Source organism: Colletes latitarsis, chromosome 5 (genome assembly GCF_051014445.1).
Source record: "Colletes latitarsis isolate SP2378_abdomen chromosome 5, iyColLati1, whole genome shotgun sequence".
Classification (NCBI taxonomy): domain Eukaryota; kingdom Metazoa; phylum Arthropoda; class Insecta; order Hymenoptera; family Colletidae; genus Colletes; species Colletes latitarsis.
Window position 1 is genome coordinate 25,794,161 of NC_135138.1, and position 22,400 is coordinate 25,816,560.

Genomic DNA, 22,400 nt, shown 5'->3' on the forward strand with positions numbered 1-22,400 from the left:
TAAATAGTCAAACTATAAATAGTTTCAGAATAAAATGGAAAATGATTTCTTAAATATCTTGATGGTACATACAAAGGAAACAATTGAGTAATCGTTGAACATGAAATATTATCTTCGATTAGCTTACTTGCAAACATAATATCTGTGATTTTTTTTCTATTATGCAATGTTTGAAGATTAGTGTTAATAAGTCATAATTATGTGATTCAAGAGGCATGGGGCACCCACTATGCCTCGCAACAAGACGAAGAAAGTGATGAGTAATTATTATTGAATTTAACTATTTGAACTCTATCGGATAAAAAAACTGCATAGCCAAGAAAGCATACGGCTGTTTATTCCTAATGCCTTTAATTTGAACATTAAAGGGTAACAATTACAGTCGAATACTTGTCAACCCTTGTTGGTACACGACGAATTCAGTACAAAATTATTATTTCTTTTTAAAAAATTCTTCTTTAAATTGCGACATATAATATTAAGGCATTTGAAGAATATACAGTATAAAATCTAAGAATATTCCGAGCCAAAGAATTCAACTGAAGTGTCACTAAATATAATATTGTTTTTGTTAATTTGGTATTAGGTTTTATTTTAGAAAAACAACTTTTGTTTTTATTTGTATATTCTTAATAGTACGATCTATGTATAATACATACGTACATATTATATAAAAATCAACATTAAGTAAAATAATTCAGTTGAAATTGAGAGTCCACTTAAGGATTAACGTAAAAATCCACTAATATATCGTATGATTAATAAAGTTTGGTAAAGTTGATGGAACATCGACACGAACGGTAGGGTTAGAACTGTAAAAGAATTTTTTTTAGTGCAGAATGTCACTCATCTTCACAAAGTCTCAATTTGTTTGGTCAATATTTTACCAGATACATATCACTACAGTCACCTAGGTGAAAAATAATGGATTTCTTTTCCCTCAACCTAATATTATATACGAAGATCGCATACTATCTTGTCGACATGATTTACACTTATTCTTTACAGTTTTTATTCACAACATGCATAGAGGGTGTATTAACCAAAGCAATCTATTCTCTCTTTAACCCCTTAACGCTCATATTTTTCAGACTAACCAAGGATGATCAGATTTCTTTATTGGATTTGTTTCTAAGCTGTATAAAAATGCGGCTTTTGTTAATTACAATGCTGTATCTAACGTATAATTTGAAGGAAAACCAATATCGCCATCCCTTAAAACGTTAGATTAAAGAAATATCGATTTTCAAAGCAGCCAGACTCGAACATGAGCATTAAGGGGTTAGGAGAGTATGTGACCAGCAATTTCGGTGTCAGTTTGTATAGAAAAGGGCTGATTAAATTTTGCAAACGGATCGAAAGTTTATCATGGCGGCGGATCGGACTAAAGACTCGCGCGGTCCGTGAGCCGGTAGAGGAAACGCAAAACGGAAGCACGGTTTACAGAGCATTTCGTTGGCAGAATTTCGGTTGATACGGTAGTAATTTTGTGATACGTAGTCCCCTTGTGAACTAGACGCGTGTTCTCGGCGAGAATCAAGGGAAACCGCCAGGGGATCACCTGTGTGCCCCAGTTTCTATTCTCTCCAGCTTCGCCGCTGCGAGTTTCTGAAAGCGAAGGCACCTCGAAGACTCGCCCCTTCGAGCTGGATAAGTGGGTATTAGGAGAGTCGAGGGGTGAACAATAACGCGGATCGGTTAACTTAATAATGGACATTAGAGCGTTACACTGGCCGGGAAGAGGAGTAGCTACGGTTCACTCTGAAACTTGCTTCTCGTGATGTGGGTGATTTGCTTTCAAGATTTTCTCCAAGCACTTTGAGAAGTCGACTTCTCCCGAGCAATGAAGACGTTCTCTCTCTCTCTCTTACTCCTTCTCTCTTTCTGTCACTCCACGATTCCCCGGTGTGCCGTGAAACGATCTCGACTCCCTTTGAATTTGGCTGTACTTGATGAAAAAGACTCGGAAGCATGTCGTGATTTACTCGTATGCTTTTCGCTCGGGACTAAAGATTTCTTCCAGGATTTGTTTTCGATGATTCTTCATCGCTGAATCTGGGTTGGTTCCGATTTAACCGTGTTAAGTGTGTTTGAGTTAGCTAGGTTAAGCACGATATATCGTGTTCGCGTCTGACCCAGATCACACGAGTTAGGCAGAATCGTGTATACCATATAACATAATGGGCTGGGTAGGTTCATTTTTTGAATCGTTAGGGTACTAAGACAGTTAAAACGATCAACAACCGAACTTATTAGAGCTATCCATAGAAATCAGCGATCAAAGAGAGAATTAAATTTCAAAAGTTGCAACGATGGTTAAGATTGTATGAAAGAGCATCCAAAATTATAGTGCAGAATTTTAAGGGAGATCGATTGTCATGCTGGAGTTTCACCAGAGAAACCTTACATTGTCAAAGTTTATCGGATAAGTAATTTCAAAATAAGATAATACTCCCCGATGAACGAAAACTCCATATTTTTTAATGAAATGGTCGCAGTTTTGTTCCAGGGAAAGCTGATAAAGAGATGAATGTACTAAATTTGCATACGATTTGCATCCAATAAAACGCGGGTGTGGCTCAATTATTATTCAGAATTATACCGTAAAGAGATAGGGCATCCGTATACAGTACAAAATCTTAAAAATTGTTTAATAGAATGTTAATTTATAAATCTTGTTCATCGACGTTTTCGATTGCAATTTCTCAAGCATTTTGTTGCTGTTCTCTAAAATATTGCCTTTATATTATACACAAAGACGCTGGTCTCGATAGTTTTTGTCAGATTAAATCGCTCTGTTCCAAATAGAGAAAATAATTGGTATTATGCGGGGGCGTTGATACGAGCCCGATAAGGATAAAGTAATTAACAGGACGGGACCATGACATGATAACGAAATCATTATAGTCGCGGGGGAAATACGGGACGACAAAAAACGGAGAAATGCAATTAGCTTAATTCACGTTTAATTAATGTAATGCGTGTACGGTGGGATCGGGTGTCTTAATGAGGTAAGTGCGTCCTTAAAACCGCGCGACACGCAACTACTTCGTTGTACATTTTGTCGCGTGACAGACGGACGTCGTCTGATAAACCGGAAGCCACGCTACAGACAGCAGACTGTTTTGCATGCCGCTGATAACACTTTTTGCCCATTAACGTGATTAAATGTCGAGCGAGATTACTGCACGGTGTTTTCCAAATGTGCTCTCCCAATAGTATACATGTGAGCGCATGTAATCTAACTGTCTCTTCGGTTTCGTTAGTATGCGTCGCGACAGTGACAAAGGAATATGAAACTTAACTACGTCGTTCGATAGAAATACAAATTTAATTATTGAAAAATATTCGTCGTTGTAATTGTACGCTACCAGAATCGAAGCTTCGAACAATAACTTTCAAACTTTCTCAAATGCAAAAATTCTCCCTCCGATAAGAAAGAAATTTTTACTATATTTTATATATTGAATCCAAATTTTTGCGTAAATGAACAATTTTTAATTTTCTCCTTGCCTAACAATATCAAAAATTTTTGTTCTTGAACGTGGTCTCTGAAATTAAACGTTTCAACCCTTCGATATCGATCAAGCTACCCACGACAAAAAGCATATTTTCAAGAATACTTCTTGGAACGATTAAATAAACGAATGGAATTGAATCCCCCCCCCCCCCCGCATACGCAAAAAATCAAAAGAGAAACCCAGCAACGAGTACTTTTTATTAGCGTCAGCCGCGGTTTCGCGAACTGGTAATTAAACATGTCCGGGGGTAGCTTCCGCCGCGAGGAAATTTCTCTCCCCGTCTCATCCGTTCGCTTCGTTTTTCCAACGCACACGGCTCAGCGGGGAATTCGGTTCGACGCCTGCATACGAGAAAATCGATCAAGACGCCCGCTTTTTTCCGGGACTGGTCGTAAACTTGCGCGTCTCGCTTCGCTAGTTACCCCTAACTTTCGCGTCCGCCTTTACACCAACCGAATTTTTTCCCCCACGTCCATCCGTAATCGATACGTTTCCACGGCTTTTTCCTTTCGCGGGGTTGCAACGTTTGATTGAACTGCCGCGGAAGACTGTTTTCTCCAGAGCCTAATATTCCGCAGGTGCAAATTAAACTATGCAGGTGATGAAACGTTTGAACAACTTTCGTTTAACATAGCCTCTCTTCTTGCCGTCAAGTTGGAATCGCCAGGTTTTAATTAGAGAGGGTTGAGAGTTTGTTCTCGGAACAAGTATAAAATGGTGGATGATGATTCCGTCGCGAGTATGATCGCCAATCTGGCCAAGGATTTGTCACGCAACAGAAGTTCTTGGGTAAGTCTGCAATAGTTGGGTGGTCCCTCCTTGCTAAACGATGATAACCCAGCCTCGTTTAACACACGTGCCACGTAGGGACGCGTTTGGCTGAGATAGAACGTGGCAAAGGCTGGAGACGTCTACGGTATAAAGTACGTTCGCACTTTATCGAGCAAATTCGCACGTAGGGATGAAGCCAACTGCGAATTCCTAACGAGCCACGGTCGTTTGCGCGTGCCGCAGTACCGTGACACGGTAATTGTTGTCCTGGACACATTCCGATCCCTGATTATCCTTCAAAAGATCAGAAATGGGGAATCTTCCATCGTTGGAAGGGCATGAATTTCTATCAGTCCTCGTGTTGCTTTCGAAATCATCGTTTGGGTATTTAAAATCGTACCAGAAGAATAAGGTAATTACATTTTTAACACGTTCACTACCAGATGAAAATCATACAGTTTTCTGCACGACAGACATATTACCCTAGTAACACAAAATATGGTATACACATTCATATGATATTAAAAAGAGATTCAATCTTTTTTTAATATTCAAATATACATACAATATTTAATTTATATTAAGTAACAAATATTTTTTTTTAAATATGCAGGAAATATCTATTTCATTTTACAAGAAAAGTATGTTTTTCTGAATATTAAATGAATCTTTATTTCATATTATGATTATAAAATTATAAAATGAATCTTTATGTAATATTAGGAGTAGAATATTTTTGTTTAAATATGCAGGAAATATTTTATGTTCATCATGGATGAATATTTGTTCCATAATATGGTGCGAAGTAAATTGTTTACTTTTAATTTACTTTGAATTCGTGTATGTCACTTAATCGACATGTATTTATAATATAAGAACATTAATGCGACAAAGTTGTGTATGAAAAATAATCGTGTAGCTCTTACGTCTTACGTATAATTTTTGACCATCGTAAACTACATAACCGAAAATTTGTTTTACTTATTTTTCTAAGAATTAATTTTTCTAGCTGCACGCGTGAAAATGTTAACAACTTATTGCAGTGGATAAATTTTATTTTCACCGTGCATGTTAAATAAAATAGACTACTGTTTTAAATAGTATTTCGTCCAATTCTATCTTTTAACTGCACTCGACGTACAGTGGGTGTGAAAAGTATTCGTACAGTGATTAATTACGAACAAAATGCTGAATAATAATGTTTACTAAACAATATTTTTTGAACAAACATGTTGCATGTATACTCCAATGTCTGTAGAACAATATCAAACAAAAAAAAAAAATATTTCCAATACAAGAATGTGGATTGCATATAATACATCCAGCACATTTGAAAACATCCCCGTAATCACCAGATATTAACCCTATCGAGTATTTGTTTATTTGTTTATTGTAAACAATAAATTTGTTTATTGTGAAAACATACAATTTGTTTATTGTGAAAACATACAATTTCATCTAAAACAGACTTAAAAAATGCTTTAATCAACGAATAGAATAATATTACTAACAAAATCACATCTAATTTAGTTAATTCAATACCTAGAAGGCTAGCCGCAATAATAAAATCAAAGGGAAACCCTACTAAATACTAATTATAAATATCAATTTTGTAATTATTTGTTGTTTTTATTGCAAATGTTTAAATTACTTGCACACTTAATAATGGCATCAGAACTGTACAAATACTTATTACTCGTTCATTTTTCTTGATATTTATATAAACAATATAAATATTTTTTGGATTATTTGATATTGTTGTTCTACAAACTTTCGAGTATACATGTAACAAGTTTATTTAAGAAATATTATTTAATAATCATTATTATTCAGCATTTTAGTCGTAATTAGTCACTGTATGAACTTTTTACGCCTACTGTAGGCCCACACGCAACCAAGGGGCTTACGGAAAGTGTCATGGGACGGTTTCCTGGAACCAAAAGGGCTTCCTGTGCATCGTCTGTGCGCCCCGCTTGCAGGTCGATTGCACAAGATCTGTAGACGTTACGTGATAAGGAAATTGCCCTAAATTTTCATTAGTCTTAGCATGCTTCCACCTAAATACATGTTCCTTCGCGAATGCTCGAAGGAATGACAAACTCGATGAATTGAGACCTCGTTGAATTCTAAGAAAACGGGACCCCAGCATCCATTGAATCGGAAGTAAATCATAATTGATACAATTTGAAGCATTGTTACGCTAAGTAAAACGAAGGTAGTATTTATTGTTTATGGGCTTCCAATGAGAAATAAGAAATTGTATTATCGTGAATGTACTCCGTGTGAACGTATCACTCTGGACTTAGTCGAGGTTTGCTTTATTAACGACGGTCAATCTTTGGCTGGTCGAATATTGGCAATTTCATGTTGTATGACCTAGTACTTACTCATTGTACCACGTTCCCCTTAACTCGCGAGTGATCTTTCTTTCTGCCCGCAGTACGTCGTCGAAGGAGTTTTCTTAGCAATCACATCGGTTCCTGGACCCGAGAGTTGATTTCATAGTTCCCGATGATTGCTTCCGGCCCGACTGGAAACTCCACTCGACACCATGGAACGTGAAAGCACTGTGAATGGTCGGTACAGTTTTGTTTCTATTTTTCGAACCGGATCGATTTTGTCAGCCAGCGACGGAATTTATTTCGAACCGAATAAAATTCATTTTTCGATTCTCGAAAGACGCGGAAATAAATCCTAAATATATTTTTCAAAGGCGTCCAATTAATTTTTACGCCTAATGCATCGCGTTATGATTCCAGCGGACCCGCCGCGCGGTTCACAGAAGGACCAAGTTATCCTGCGCCCGGGTTCCTTCAGAGACGGAGTTTCAGGTTTTTCTCAAAGGCAGCTGAAGCTCGAACCGCGGTATTTCAAAGGGAGACAGTGATTGTGCGACGCGATCCTAACGCGTTTATTCCCGTGCGCGTGCACACGCCGCGCGCATAACGGATGGAAAAATCTGATAGAAGGAATCGCAGAGAGTCGGAAACAGGGCAATGAGGAAAACGCCGTTAAGCTTTGACCGGTGAACCGCGGGGCTGCGCGTCACTCCGGCTGAAAAATTCCGGGGGTCCACCTAACGAGACGCGCACACGTTTCCGTCCGACTCGCTCACGTCCACTCCCAGCCTCGTATAATCCCGTAATGAAGAAACGCGGAGAATATAGAGTCTATGTTTCCCGGTTCTCTCGCATGCGTTGAACCTGACGATTCCCTCTTCGTTCGTTCCTCTAGATCCCGTCTTACCTGCGTCTCTCCTAGCAACACCTACGCCTCCGCGTCTCGTACGTGTGCGCTTGCACACTCGCGAGGGTCGTTTCCACCTCCAGCTCGTCGTCGTTTCCTCGTTCGCTCGGTCTGGACCGAGGAAGTTAAGGATAGGGTGGAAAAAGAGACAAGGAAAAAGAGTTTCCTCCGAGCGTGCTGTTTTAGAGTCAGCGCGGCATCCAGCCTCAACAAGCCCGGCTATATGTGTGGAAGATTACCTTATTTGTTACGTCCTTCTAACAAACCACAAATATCTAGCGCGAAGAGGGCGGGTTGGAACGACGTGTGGGGGCGGCAGGGATACCCTTGGGAGATTCCAGCGTCGGTACGGGAACCGTGGATGAAACTGCCGGACGACTTACGCGAATTTCGTTCCGGTAGAATTGCGGCTACACGAGGGCTGACGTTACCGACACCTTTTTGCCCGGCTCTTTTCAGAGAATAACAACACGAACGGGACGGGAAAAGGTCGCGAGACGGGCTGGAAGAAAGGGGATAAGCGATCAGCATCGTTGGACGCGTCAAAGTACGTTTCTTTCTGTGGTTTTTTCAGCCGGCACTTTCCAACAGTACTTTCTGTGTGGTTTTCCTCGCGATGGCCGGGGTTATTCGCGACTGCCGGTGCTTCGAACACCGCTCTTGTTGCGTCGAGGATATTTGGGGAGGTTTATGGAGTCTCGTTTGAGGGGTAGAAAGTAAATATTTTTGAGGGAATTTATTTCGGGTAAGCACATCGACAGATACGAAATTTTCTAATTTATTTGGTTCATATAGTAGGGAAGAATACTTTTTTAATGACGATAATGTAAGAAGTGTATATACAGAGTGTTCGACAAACCCTGGGAAAAATTTTAGTGGGAGATTCTAGAGGCAAAAATAAGACGAAAATCAAGAATAGCAATTTGTTGATTGAGGCTTCATTAAAAAGTTATTAACGTTTAAAGTTCTGCAATCTGGGAACAGCTGCGTACACGCGATAGTAGTTCTCACCACAAACGAGGTAAATAGAGTAGACCTTATATTGAATGTATTTTTTCATTGTTTGAATTTTGAATCGTTAAAATCCTTCTATCCGTCCAGAAGTTATCATTTTTTAAACATACGCATGAAATTTCGAGGAAACATTTCTGGCCACACAGTATATTTTCAGTAAAGAATTCTTTTCTTTAAAATACATAGGAATTCGGCGATATGTCTATTCACCAAAAATGATTATAATTGACCCCCGCAACCGAAAATAATTTTTCTAGAATGATTTGAGACTTTTCAATTTCGCTGAAAAATTTCTGCACCTACTCGAATTTTTTCTCGAAACTACGTAGGAATTCGGGGATATGTGTGTTCACCAAAAATGATTATAATTGACCCCCGCAACCGAAAATAACTTTTTAGAATGATTTGAAACTTTTCAATTTCGCCGAAAAATTTCTGCACCTACTCGAATTTTTTTCTCGAAACTACGAGAAATTCGTGGGTATGTGTATTCACCAAAAATAGTTGCAATTAACCCCTGCAACTAAAAATAATTTTTTTTGGAACGATTTGAAATTTTTATTTTTCATCAAAAAATTTAGGCACCTACCCCCTTGTCGATTTTTCATAAAAATTCGTTTTTGATTTCTAGTAATTTTATTTCACGCCCTACAGAAAAGTTGTCTAATACTTTTTTGTAGGTAACCAAGAGCTCTACTTCAGAAAAAAGTTTCATTGAAATGTATTCACTATTGTAAGAGATATGGCTGTTTGAAAATTTGACCATTTTTATAGGGTTTTTCTTATTTTACGGGGTTAAGGAACAAATTTTTCAATATTATTAAAATTTCTACATATTCTTCACTAAAATACGCGTTGTTTACTTTTTTAAACATTAAAATCCTCCAATCCGTTCAAAAGTTATGACATTTTAAAGATATACACGAAATTTCGAGGAAGCATTTCTGGCCTAAAATTATATTTTCGGTAATGAATTTTTTCTCGAAAGTACATAGGATTTCGAGGGTATGTCTATTCACTAAAAATGATTGTAATTGACCCCCGCAACTGAAAATAATATTTCCAGAATGATTTGAAATTTTTGAATTTAATTTTTCTATAACTTTTTTACGAAGTCTCAATCAAGAAATTGATATTCTTAATTTTCGTCTTATTTTGGCCTCTAGAATCTGTCATTAAAATTTTTCCCAAGGGTGACCGAAGGTCCTGTATATGTTTAATCCTTAGCAACGTTAACACGAGAGATTTATGCCGAAATGCGTTCGAGGTTCTGCGCCTCGAATGTGCGTATTTCGGGATCCTCCGTGATTTTTTTATTTATAATACGTAGATAGGAGTCGAAAGGGTTCGACTTCGATAGCAGAGAGACGCTCTGCATCGAACTTTGATCAAGAGAAGTCGTTTATGATTTTTTACGTTTATATCCTTTACGTATTTTTGTGTCAAATAGTTTATCGTAGTATTAAATAATATAGTTTATATCGTTAAGTTTAAAGTGTCCGAATCATTGAATCTGACCACACGCCTGTAACCATCCCTGACACCCTTAAAATATTGTTCGTTTAAGAGAAGGATATCTCTGTGCCAGAAACAAACTAATTTGCCAACGTTGCAAACGATTGAATCTTTTCTGCGAGACGAAGCATTCGTGTCTCGATTCCATTCCAATTGAAAGTAATTGATAAATAACGACAATGAAACGTTCAACCGTGTAATAAATTGCAATTGAGATGTTTTGTAATACTTCTAAACGAACCGTGACAGAGGAACAATAAATACAGTTCAATAGCGTGCTGAAATTCCACAGAAATTTTAAGGGGGTAGTATTTTTGGTCGAAACGCAAGCATCGAGGAATCGATTTCGAGTAAACACTGCAATGGACTGGATCTAGATTTTTTTAAATTTATTCAGCACGTTCTCGTGGTACAATGTTTTTCTTACGTGGATGATATTGATAGTTCGTACATCGCGTTCGGGCACGTGCGGATTCCTAACCGCGCGAGAATGTAAAAGGGGATTTTCCTAGAAACAACAGGTTGGTCAGGGATCCTGGAACAATCCATTCGCCTCCAGGGATGAATCTGGATAATGAAATTTCTACCGAGGTCTGGTGCAAAGGATATAGATTGTCGAACCGCTGGTTATAATTGATAATTCTATCAAATTAATGGTGACTTCCTGAAGTTGTAATTTTCGTAGTAAGAATTTTTTAACAATTACAATCAATTCTGCTGGTTCAATCATCTGTTTAATTGCTCAAGAAAAAAATATATAGTTTGAAGTGGGAAGATGAAGTCCCGTGCGAAGCAATCACTCGTTTTCAAGGTTTGAAACAACTGTAGAAGTTTTTCAATAGTTTCCATTGAAACAGTTGAAATGGAACTTTTATAATAAAACTTCTCACATTATAAGTTTCGATGAGACCGGATAAATAAACGGCTTGAAAGTAAAAGTTATAATTTGAATAAAATTTAGAAGACGTTTGCGTTCGAACACTTTGAAACCCATATGTTATTACGTTGCTGTTAAAATTAATATTTGCAAGTAGTATAAATATAGAATTGTAATTACTTTATTACAAGAATTTTCAAATATTTATCTCGTAAGATGAATTTCTAAATATGTTGACTGATTTTTTATTACCAAGTCCTTGTCCGAATCTGTCTTAAAAGATGAAATATTTATCCGACGACAGTTTATACCTTATTTTCCATTTACTTCGAGTTCCGTGGCTTAGTTCTTCCAAGTGGGAATCCTTTACGCTTCAGTAGCTGCCTCGTGCATCGAGCTTAATCTCCATTAGAACAGAAGCCAGCACAAAGTAGATGATCCTGTCCAATTTGTTTCAGCTTGTAGTAACAAATGACTGAAAAAGTGAATCTAAACAGGGATAGTGTACGCTATCCCTCAATTTCTACGAGCTTGACACCAACGATTACTTACACCAGGTTACCGTGATTGCTAAGAATTGATTCTCAAACAATATCGTAAACAATTATCTAATTAGAAACGTTAAAACACGGCACCGATATAAAAAAATACTAAAAACGATAATCTGAAAATGTAAAACGTGATTAAAATTTGAAATCGATTAATCGTTTAAGTGAAATAACAAATTTTTTAAATAGAAATTTAACTTTGTGATGTAAAATTGAATTTTCTGTACGAGTGTACAAATTGGAATGAATGTCCACAATTTGTAATAAATAATTAACTGAAAGTGTGTGTTGCTCAAGCTAGAGCAATACATCAACATTTCTTGTTATGTGAAATTAGTTTATGTCGCTAACGGGACTCATTAGCGATAGAAATTTCCCTACAAGGGCATTCATAAAACCGTGAATCGCCAGCCAGCAGGTTGTATGTGTCACGGGTCGGTTTGCGAAACATCAGAAATTATATTAACCTTCCTGCCAGGAAAGACGTTGAGAGGGAGTTTTCCACGTTCAATGGAATCCAATTTGTAAATAAAAGCGTCACCCTCTGCGTATTTGCGGAAATGATAACTCGATTCGAGGGCTGTAAATTGGAAAATTATTAAGATACATACGTACGTATAAAAGGATGTGACGATTTAACGTTCGTTCAAACTGATGAAACGAATTTTCTCTTTATGGCAGTGATTGAAAATTTGATATTGATTGGTCTTCAGGATTCTCCTCTAAAGACCATTTTAAACATTTTCTAAGACGAGATAATCATTTTTGGAATTAAATTTTCTGTTAAACGATATCTTACGACGAGACATCGATTGTAAAAATTTGTCAAATTACGCCAAAAAATGATTTCAGTAATACGAGGTAGTAGATATAGTAAAAGTTCATTAATACGTCAACTCGTGCGTTTTGAAGTACGAATTTCTATGTCGACCCGATATTTTGCAACTTCAAACCCGAGGATTTTTCTATTAACGACTTTGAAGTCGAATATTCAAATAAACAAGCCTGATTCAACATGGCGAATCGTATATTAAAAATATGTTCTAATTTCCATGAAAAATATCTACCGGAAAAATGAGAATTGAAATGAGATCTTTGTACAAAAATACCGACTCGGTGTGACGGAAAAAATTTTGCTACGTTTCGATCGCAAAGATACGTGACTCCTTTGTGAATGTAACAAAATTCTAAAATAATACAAAAAGTGACACGTTGGAACGAAAATTAAAATACAAAATAATTCCATAGATCATTTAGAGGAAGTCGTGCAGTCTTTCATTTTCAAGTTAAAAATCTAACACCTCATAATTTTAATCATTTAAAATTCCTCTCGACACCTCTATAAGGTGGAGCTTTATAAAATGCACCATAAGTTCACGTTAGAGCGCAGGAAAAAATGAAGGAGAACGAGAGGTGCAATTGGTGTTTAATCATCGTGGATATGCAACACGGAACGAACGCTAATTCTTGTATCAGTCTCCATCGTGTAACTGACGCGTCACAAGCCCTCCAATCCGAGATCACCGATAACTATTGTGCGTGTTTCCTGTAAGAGATCGTGCAGTAGAGATTGCGGCTAACAATGCCATCGACTCTGCCATGTACGAATAATGTGGGGATTTCAAAGACAATTTCAATAAGCGAATCTGAACACCGTATCGCCTTTGATCATTAGATTAATTATAGTACCACAATAACAGACGCGACGAGAGGTTTTGGTTATAGGTGAGGATAGCAAGCTTCGAGAAGATTACGTTCTTGTAATACAAAGATGCGTGTCGAAGGGATTATTGAAATCCAGGGTGAAAGACGACCGTGTAAATGTTGGTAATGCTGTGGCTAATTTACTCTGCGAGGCTAGTGAGAGGAAATTCGTTTAACGTATGCTTTACGATGCTCTTGCGCTGCAGCAATACATACTGAATGAGGATAGAGGCTACTTGAGATATGGAATGAAACTTAGTACTTCGAACGACGAAGCAATTTGGATGCTACGGTATTTTGGAAACGTTGTTTCTTGCTTTAATCGGTGATTTATTTTAATGGAATAATTTCGAAACAATGTGAATAATAACGATGGCCAAAGTCGTAGATACACGTTAGTTCAACAAGGAATATTTTAACCTGATAAATAGTTTATTAGTTGCTTGCACAGAGTAGGTAGAAAAATAAAAGGAAATATTTGGAAAACATACGTACCGTAACCTTTTGTTACGAGTAACTTTGGCTATTTCTGAATGTGTGTTGCTCGTATCAAAAAGTTTTCCATATGTACCTTTTTCTGTTTTTGGTTTTATTTTTGTGCCTATTCTGCCCAGGTAACTATCTGTTCATACTGTTCATCGGGTTAAAACCCATGTTTCTTGTTCACGTATTTTACCTTTCGACCTAGTTGCGATTCAGAGAACTTTTGATCATTTTTCGAAGTTTTCGCTCGGTGGGATTTGTATCCTTCAAGGGCTGAAAACGTTGGTAGAAATGTTGAAATTGTATTAATGAAATCTCAACATTATTTTGAATCAAACGGAAAGTTGGATACGCTTGGAAAAATATTAACCTCGTTTCTTTAATTTACTCCAAGATACGAGAAACGCATGATTTTTTTTTACGTTTTGAACGTTTTAAATGCAAAACGGTTTCAGCTTGCAATTTTTATAGGCTTTGCTACTTTAGACTTGAGCGACATACTTTAAAAGAACGCTGATGAAGAGTGGTTCTCGTAACGCGGATATTCAGAAATTTATGCGCGGATGTTTAAATGATCGAAAGCTGTTTTTCTAACAGAAATACTGTCAAACGTTAATTATGAAGTATCAACGAACGCCATATCGTTAATTTAATGCCGTGGAAATGTTTTGGTCCAACGAATAATAATACTGCATAATAAAAATATTACTTTCCAGATTATCACAGTTGAAAGTCTGTCTCAGGAAAAAATCGTTTCAATCATAAATACTATTATGAACAAAATGTTTTCTCGTGCAAAGATAGACCAGACAGAAATTGGACTCTGGTTTGTATTTAGTTACTAATTCATTTAGTTATTTTTCATTACATTCAGAACAGTACTTTCCTGCCCCCATTTGTTTATAACTGCTCGCTGACGAGAAACACGGACCAGCCCGGTAACAATTACCACTCTAAGTAGTTCTGAAACTATGGAAGTGGGGGAAGAATGCATCTAATAAAAGTTGTTGCGAACAGAAAAGTATACCATGCAGCCCTGGGGACCGTTTATTATAAATAGGGATGCTTGGGATATTACAGAATGTGAAAAAGTATTACGTTTTATCACCTGATATTCGAGCAAGCAAAAAAATCTACTGCTCAAAATAATTACAGGATATTTTTATATTAATATTAAAAAATTGAGTATCTTTTAAAACTGACAGTTCTAATTGCAAATTACTTGTGAACTCAAACTAATAATAATAGAGATTTTTGCCACGAGTTTCCAAAGTTGCCATTATTAAAGGATTGCATATATTAACAGTAAACCAAGCTAAAAGTCGTAATTAAAAATTACTTATGAAATCACGAACATTCGAATAATAGTAAGGATTTCAACTACTGAATTTCTGATAATACCACTATTAAAGGATAATGCATAATTTCTAGCAAACCACTATTAATAGCAGATATTTGTTTAAGCAGATTAACGGATGAAAATTTCCTAGCTCTTTCCCTCGAATAAGGGCTGAATTACTAATGGATGTTTCAGACGCCCACGCGAATGCTCGCACGGTTTGAAACAACGCGTCCGTTCGTTGGTTAAAGATTCAATAAATCTGTCTGATTGAATGGTAATCCAACGACATATCCATAGGTGTAACCTGGAAGAGTGGAGATCACGGATTGATGAAAATTTTTATTGAAATATCAAGTAAGGCTGTATCCGTCCCTTCGATCGCACCCATCGCGAACCTTAATCCAGATCGTACTGGAAAATTGTATTTCTGCCTATACGAGGCAGTTCTGGCCGAACTTGTAAACCCTCATCTCCATGCAAGAACATAAGGCGAAATATACGGCGAATAGAAAAAGTATTCGTACCTTCTGAACCCTTGATACCGAGCGAGATTGGCATTAATTTTAAATAATCGCGATAGGAATATCCTCCCGGGAAATGACAGAGTTTGATTATACATGAATTATATTTGAACATTTATGGTTCAACGTAACGTGAGTAGAAGTGTAAACACAAAGAAAGAAAGTATGAAAGGCTTAGAATATTTATCTAGAAACAATAGTATTCATTGTTCACGATTCATTTATTCTTAAACTTGTATAACGATCTGATTATAATATATTTTTTTTTTTATGTCTGGAATTATTTACATACGGTTTTCCATTAATTCACACATTTGCGAAGAATTTCGTAATAAGCAGTGTAATTCATTTCACGGCACAGGAATGTAAATTTGCACAAGCTTTTCGTAATTAGAAAATGTTGAAATAATGGATTACTCAGGTTTCAGTACTCTTAACTTAATTATAGACAAATATTTCTCAAAAAAAGTCTATGGTAGTCGTTTCTCCGACGCTCACACTTTAATCAGAAAAGTTATGCGTAATAGAAAAATTGTAATGGTCTCAAATAATTAGCAAATGAAGTGGCAATCATTTTCAGGTAAAACAGTGCATAAAAAACATACATTTAATATTCATTACATGATAATTACACTAAATTGTATACAAATAGAAAATATATAAATTCAGTACACACGTGCCTCGTTATACGAACTTTTGCTGTAACGATCTCTACTATCAATTAATTATTGCTATTAATATTAATAGTGATAATTAATTATAAATTAATAAAGTACTTTATAGTCATATAAAGAGAGACCGTACAGCAAGGTACACCGTGCAACATAAAATCGTGAAATAAATAGACTAGCAAACAAGATCACTTATTATTTGTAATCCATCTATTTTACAAATAGTTTATCTATTATTCTACCAACCAAAATTATTACCCTTTATTTGTTGATTATTTGAAAATTCTCGTGGAATAATCTCGTACAGAAGATCATACTGGTTCCTCAAAATTCCCATTCATACAAAAATGAGCAATTTTCAAAGTAGCTTGCAGCTCCGAGAAAGCAATCGTAAATCTTGGATAATGGAAAAGGTTGAGAAAGGGACGCCACGAAAAGTCAACAGAAACGTGGAATTGCGAGGACAGGGAATAGCAAAGAACGTACGAAAAGCTAGCAGATGCATCAATAGATATCAAAAATAGCTTACCAAGAGTCAAGTATCTACCAACTGCAACTAGATTGGGGCTATCTCGAAGATCGATCGCGGTCCCTTTTCCGTTGAAACTCCAGCGAAGAACCGCTTCGATCCGTAAATGTCCTAACTGCCTTCTATCGAATTATCGCGATATTGTTCCCGACGGTAAGTGATTTTCGAAATTACGCGATCACGCGTCACGTTCAATCAAAATGTTTAACTTGTCGCGTTCGGCCGGCGGTTTTCATACAAATTAGTTTTACTTACCGTGGCCGCGGGCAATTATTCAAATTTTATTTTCTTGCCAAAATAACCGTACATCGATATGGTAATATTTCACATTAAATTATTGGCTGAGCGAAACGAAACAACAGGCTCACAATTAATTGAAACATATTATCCGACAGATTTTACCAGTTACCGAATTATTTCGTTCGCTTCCATCGGTAATTTGTATTTTCTTATTCATTCTGCAAACTGCAAAAAAAGGTTTGCATAATTTAATTTAGTATGAATAATAAAACAGTTTTTATCCTTTCTTCCGTTGAAGGTCATAATGATATTTCTCGTTTCAGTTTGGAACGCGTAGGGTATTTTAAAATATTCCTGGACCTGTAAAACTTAGTAAATACGATTGCAGTTTTCATTTGACAAAATTCCAATAATTACCTAATAATCGGCTTCTTAATGGAAAGCTCTCCTTTGGCACAGAAAGATTCCCCATTCCCCGGGTCGTTGATAATTTATTTCGTTGACTATTTACATCACCCGTATATTTATTTTCTCCCACTAACCTGGTAGTTTTCCAAAGGTTCCATTAGACGAGATTTACTTACGCTGCGCTTTTTATTTACCCATTGGAGTCCCCTTTACGCACAAAATGTTTCCTCGTGAAACGTTTTAAGCGACATTCCGGTCGAAATAGACTTCACCCGGAATTAGTTGAAAGGACCATCCCTTAGCTTCGAGCTAAAAAGTGTGAGAAAATTATTTTCACAAGTGCTCGCAGCGTTCTGCGCTGACACCCTTCCGCAATTCCGACCCCATAATGGAAGTAATTAAATTTAACAAGACTCAAAATTACCACCTTTCGTTCGCGTAAATATTTAATTCGCCATCGGAGTCTAATCTACGCCAATTGACAAACTAGTATTATTGTAATCTCTCTCTCTGAGAAAGCAAAACAGAGTAAAAACTCGGTTTCCCTCCGCTTGACGCGACAAGGATGAATCATTATCGAGTCGAACCGCGATTAACATTAATCGACGTGTTCGAGAAACGGCGAGCCCGTTGTTTTTCCAACGACAGAGCAAGAAGAAAATGTCCATCGACCGGATTATCCCTGAAAATAATTAGCGCGGTCGATCACCGTGTCCACTTATCGGGTGAGAAACAAGTAACCTATAAAAATACCATTATCCCGGTGGCGCAAGTGCGACGGTTCGCACACAGCGCCCAGTAGAAAGGGTCGAAGACGAGAGTGGAGGTGGAGGGGTGGTCGAAGGGATGAAAATGGGAAACAGTAGGAGCACGGGAGGGGTGGAAAGAAAAGGAGACAGAGACTGGAAAGCATGGAGTAGAGCCGTTAATGAATTTCGAACCTTGGAAGCGCTCCGTTCCTTATATCCTGGAGACTCTCATTACGTGAGAAGCTTTAAGAATCCCTGGTACTCGTAATTCATGGCGATTCCAGGAGACAGAAAGGGCGTTAGAACTGAAACGTACTCACGGGCGACGTTAGAACGTTCGCTCCCGGTTGAACGTCTTTCTAGACACAATGATAATCCATTCATCATTCCACTTGGAGCGACATGGAATTTTGGCTGGCTCCGGTTGAACCTGTTTCCACGGAACTACGCGAAACGTGAAATATTCCCATAAGTACCGAAGAATCCTAGCTCGAAACTTCACGAGTGCTGTTTAAGTACGTCGTGTTCGGTAACGAGCGTAGTCGATTCTGCTTGCGCAGTCGAAGCGTGCAAAAACAAAGCGAAAACGTCGAATAACATTCCTTCATACGGGGCTTCGTTTTCGAGAAAATCGACCTCGCGATTCTACGGAATTTTTATTAAAACATTCGCGATTTTCTCGAAAACAAAACCCGGTATGAAACAATTGTTTTCCACATTCTCGATTTACTTTCGCACGTACGAAGTATTCGTGTCATTCGTGTTGAGTCACTACAGTTTTTGAGTATGGAGCCTTTAATATTGCATTTAATGTAAAGGAATCCGAAGTGTTGTTGAGCGGAGACTACCTTTGTCCATCGCAATAATCGTAAGTAGAATCGTCGTTCACGCGTGCGAACGCGCGAAGACAATTTTCCCGTTTCTCGCAAAGGGCAAAGGGAACACAAATTAGAAACGAACGAGACGAACTGTAGCCAGAAGGGAACGAACATGCAGTTACTGCACAATTTCGTTGCATTCAATTTATCGTTCAACTGGATCACTCAATTACACGTGGTTCGTTATTACATTCCGCGCTTGCACAGACGCTGTACTTCGTCATTATAACTAGGCGTTACAACCAGGACCGTGACAAGCCAGACGCTGAAAAGGTAGTGTTATTTGGGATCCAACTGGGGTCATTAATATTTAAAAAAAATAAATTAACTTAATAATTTACGGTTTTATTATTCTTCAAATATTTGTGATCAAAATTTTCTTACGACGGTGTACAAGTTTCACGAAAACATAACATTTCACAAAGTGTAATTCTGGAAATTAATGATGAAAAACAACATATATTTTTTATAATTTTCATATTTTAAAAAATCTTCTTGCACGGTGACCTTTCTTATAAATTAGATTTGTTTGCCCTTCGAGGGAATTTATAATATGGATGAATTCTGTAAAACTGGGAGTTTAAAAAATGTTGTAGTAAAATCAGGTTTTCGTCCGACCTTAATGTAATAAAACATAAAGGAAATTATACAGTAACTAAGAACGATGAATAGATATGAATATTAACTTTATAGGGTTAACTTTACCAGGTTCTTATCTCTCTAATAAGAAGTACTTAAAATAAAACAAAGTTACCATGAACTTAATGCATCGGATTTAGGGCGTTGATACGACGCTGAAAAAAATTACATAGGTATAACAAGTGTTATACCACCGAAACACCGAGGAACAGCTTTTCATATTCTACGATATCGAATTTTATATTCTACAATTTAATAATTCGAACGCTGAGAATTCTCCAATGTCCCCAGAAGGCTTTGGATAAGAATGATATTATTTTTGTGCAAGGATCTGAAGCTGGACAAACGAATAAATAAAAATCGTTACGCGTTATTCCAGTCAGATTGGTAATTAGGACAGTTGAATTTCCCAAAATTTTTGTAAGAGATCTCACTCGTTAATTTTTGCTCGGCGATGATATTACTCGTTTATCTTTCTCTCTTCTCAATTTTCGGAGCTGTTTCTGATTGCCGACTGCTCAATTCGATCCGCAAGAAGCCATAAGGAAAGCTTTCGAGCGCACCGATGGGAGAAATCAGAGAAGGAGGAACTGGAATAGAAAGAGCTCCAATAGTAAATGAAGTGGCGCCAATAGGATAAGCGTGTCGATATCTTGTTAGCTTAAGTTTAAAACGGGGAAAATTTTCAAACGAACAAACACAAATTTTCAAAAATACAAATCGTCTACTTCCACAATTCAGAATATTGTAACAAAAATTATACGAATTTCCAATTTTACTTTCTGCATTAAAATTGGCAATCTGGGGACTATTAATAATAAATCGAGTTCGTCCACTATAAAAATCAATATTTTCTTTCACATTGGAAAATTAAAAATGAATACTAAACTTAAAAGCAAAATAATTCTTTCTACTTTGGAACGTGAGATACTTCGATGGTTGAATGAAACGTGTACGATAACAAACACTTTTACGTTTTCTTTATATGTATAATAATTAAATTTAATTTTTGTTTCTCTTTTTGTTTGTAAAAATTGTACATATATGGTAGCAAAGTATAAACTGGTCCCCCGGTAAAAATGAATTTCACATACCTGTGATAAAATGGCGTACACACGTAAGGTTTCTCGCGCAATATCTTGCCACGAAATTACAACAAGTTCAAACATTTCCGTCCTGTCCACGAGGAAATAAAGCGATTCCAATATTTAAGGAGCAAACATATCCTGGGAAGAGACTTTGCACTATAAAGAAATACGAGGGGCGTTCAGTGCCTGTCTCTGTTCCTTGCCTTTCCCGCTGGAAACTTCATTTGTGTATTATTGCATTGATAGCAATACGCAAGACTTCGTTGGAGATTGCATTTATTTATTAGAGGAGACTCCTTTCTAAAGTACACTCGCAAGAAAAATTTACTTCCTTCTTCACTTTTCGATCCTGAATGCCTTTTCTCTTGTCGTCCATCATTTCTTTATGATTATGCGTCCATCATGGAAGTGCTTCAAACAGAATATTAACATATGTTTTTCTGTAAGTTCATTCTTCTGATATTTATTCAATTTTTATTTCACTGAATATAAAAAATTCTATATGGTCCACCAAATTGTCCAAGCAAACTAATCAAATGTTTTAAAATCTGTGAATATATACAGGGTGTTTGGCCACCTACCCCCTGTCAACTTTTTTAAAAATTCGTTTTTCACTTTTAACAAATTTGTTTGACGTGCTATGGAAAAGTCATCTAATACTTGTTTGTAGGTATCTATGAGCTCTACTTCACAACAAAGTTTCATTGAAATATATTTACTATTGTAAGAGTTATGGCTGTTTGAAAATTGGACCATTTTTATGGGGGTTTTCTCATTTTGCGGGGTCAAGGATCAACTTTTCGAATATTTTTGCGTCTTCTACATATTCTTCACCTAAATATACGTTGTTTGCCTTTTGAAACATTAAAATCGTCCAATCCGTTCAAGAGTTATGACATTTTAAAGATTCACATAAAATTTTAGGGAAGCATTTCTGGCCTCACATTAGATTTTCGATAAAGAATTTTTTTCTCGAAAATGATTAGGATTTCGAGGGTATGTCTATTCACCAAAAATGATAGTAATTGACCGCCGGAACTAAAAATAATTTTTCCAAAATGATTTGAAATTGTTTAATTTAATTTTTTAATAACCTTTTAACGAAGCCTCAATCAAGAAGTTGATATTCTTGATTTTCGTCTTATTTTGGCATTTAGAATCTTCCATTAAAATTGTTCTCAGGGGTGGCCGAACACCCTGTATAATATAATTTCTTTTCCAGATTAGATTCTGGAAAAGGTTTGAAAAATAGAGTCGACAATGTTGTCATGTTAAAATTTATATAGACTAATTTAGAAATATAAATTCCATGTAATTGTCAGTGAATTTTCATATCTTCTAACAGTGATTTTCGTAAAATTTATTTTCTTTGCATTCGGTACACGCGAAACGTGGAATTAGAGTAATATTCCTGCCAACGCAAAGGGTTCTTCGCTATTGGGTCGTTTAGTATGACAAATGGTCGTCAGTATACGTGTGTTACAATTTAAAAGGCAACACCAAACGCAGAGTTTAAAAGAGCTTGGGTCTAGTTCGTCCGACTCAGCTTCATTCCTGGCAACGTAGCAATTTACTGTACTCGCTTGCATAAAATTTCAAAATTAACACGTTGACTGCCGCGCTGCTGCCATGGGATCTGCACGAATTTTCGTTAAA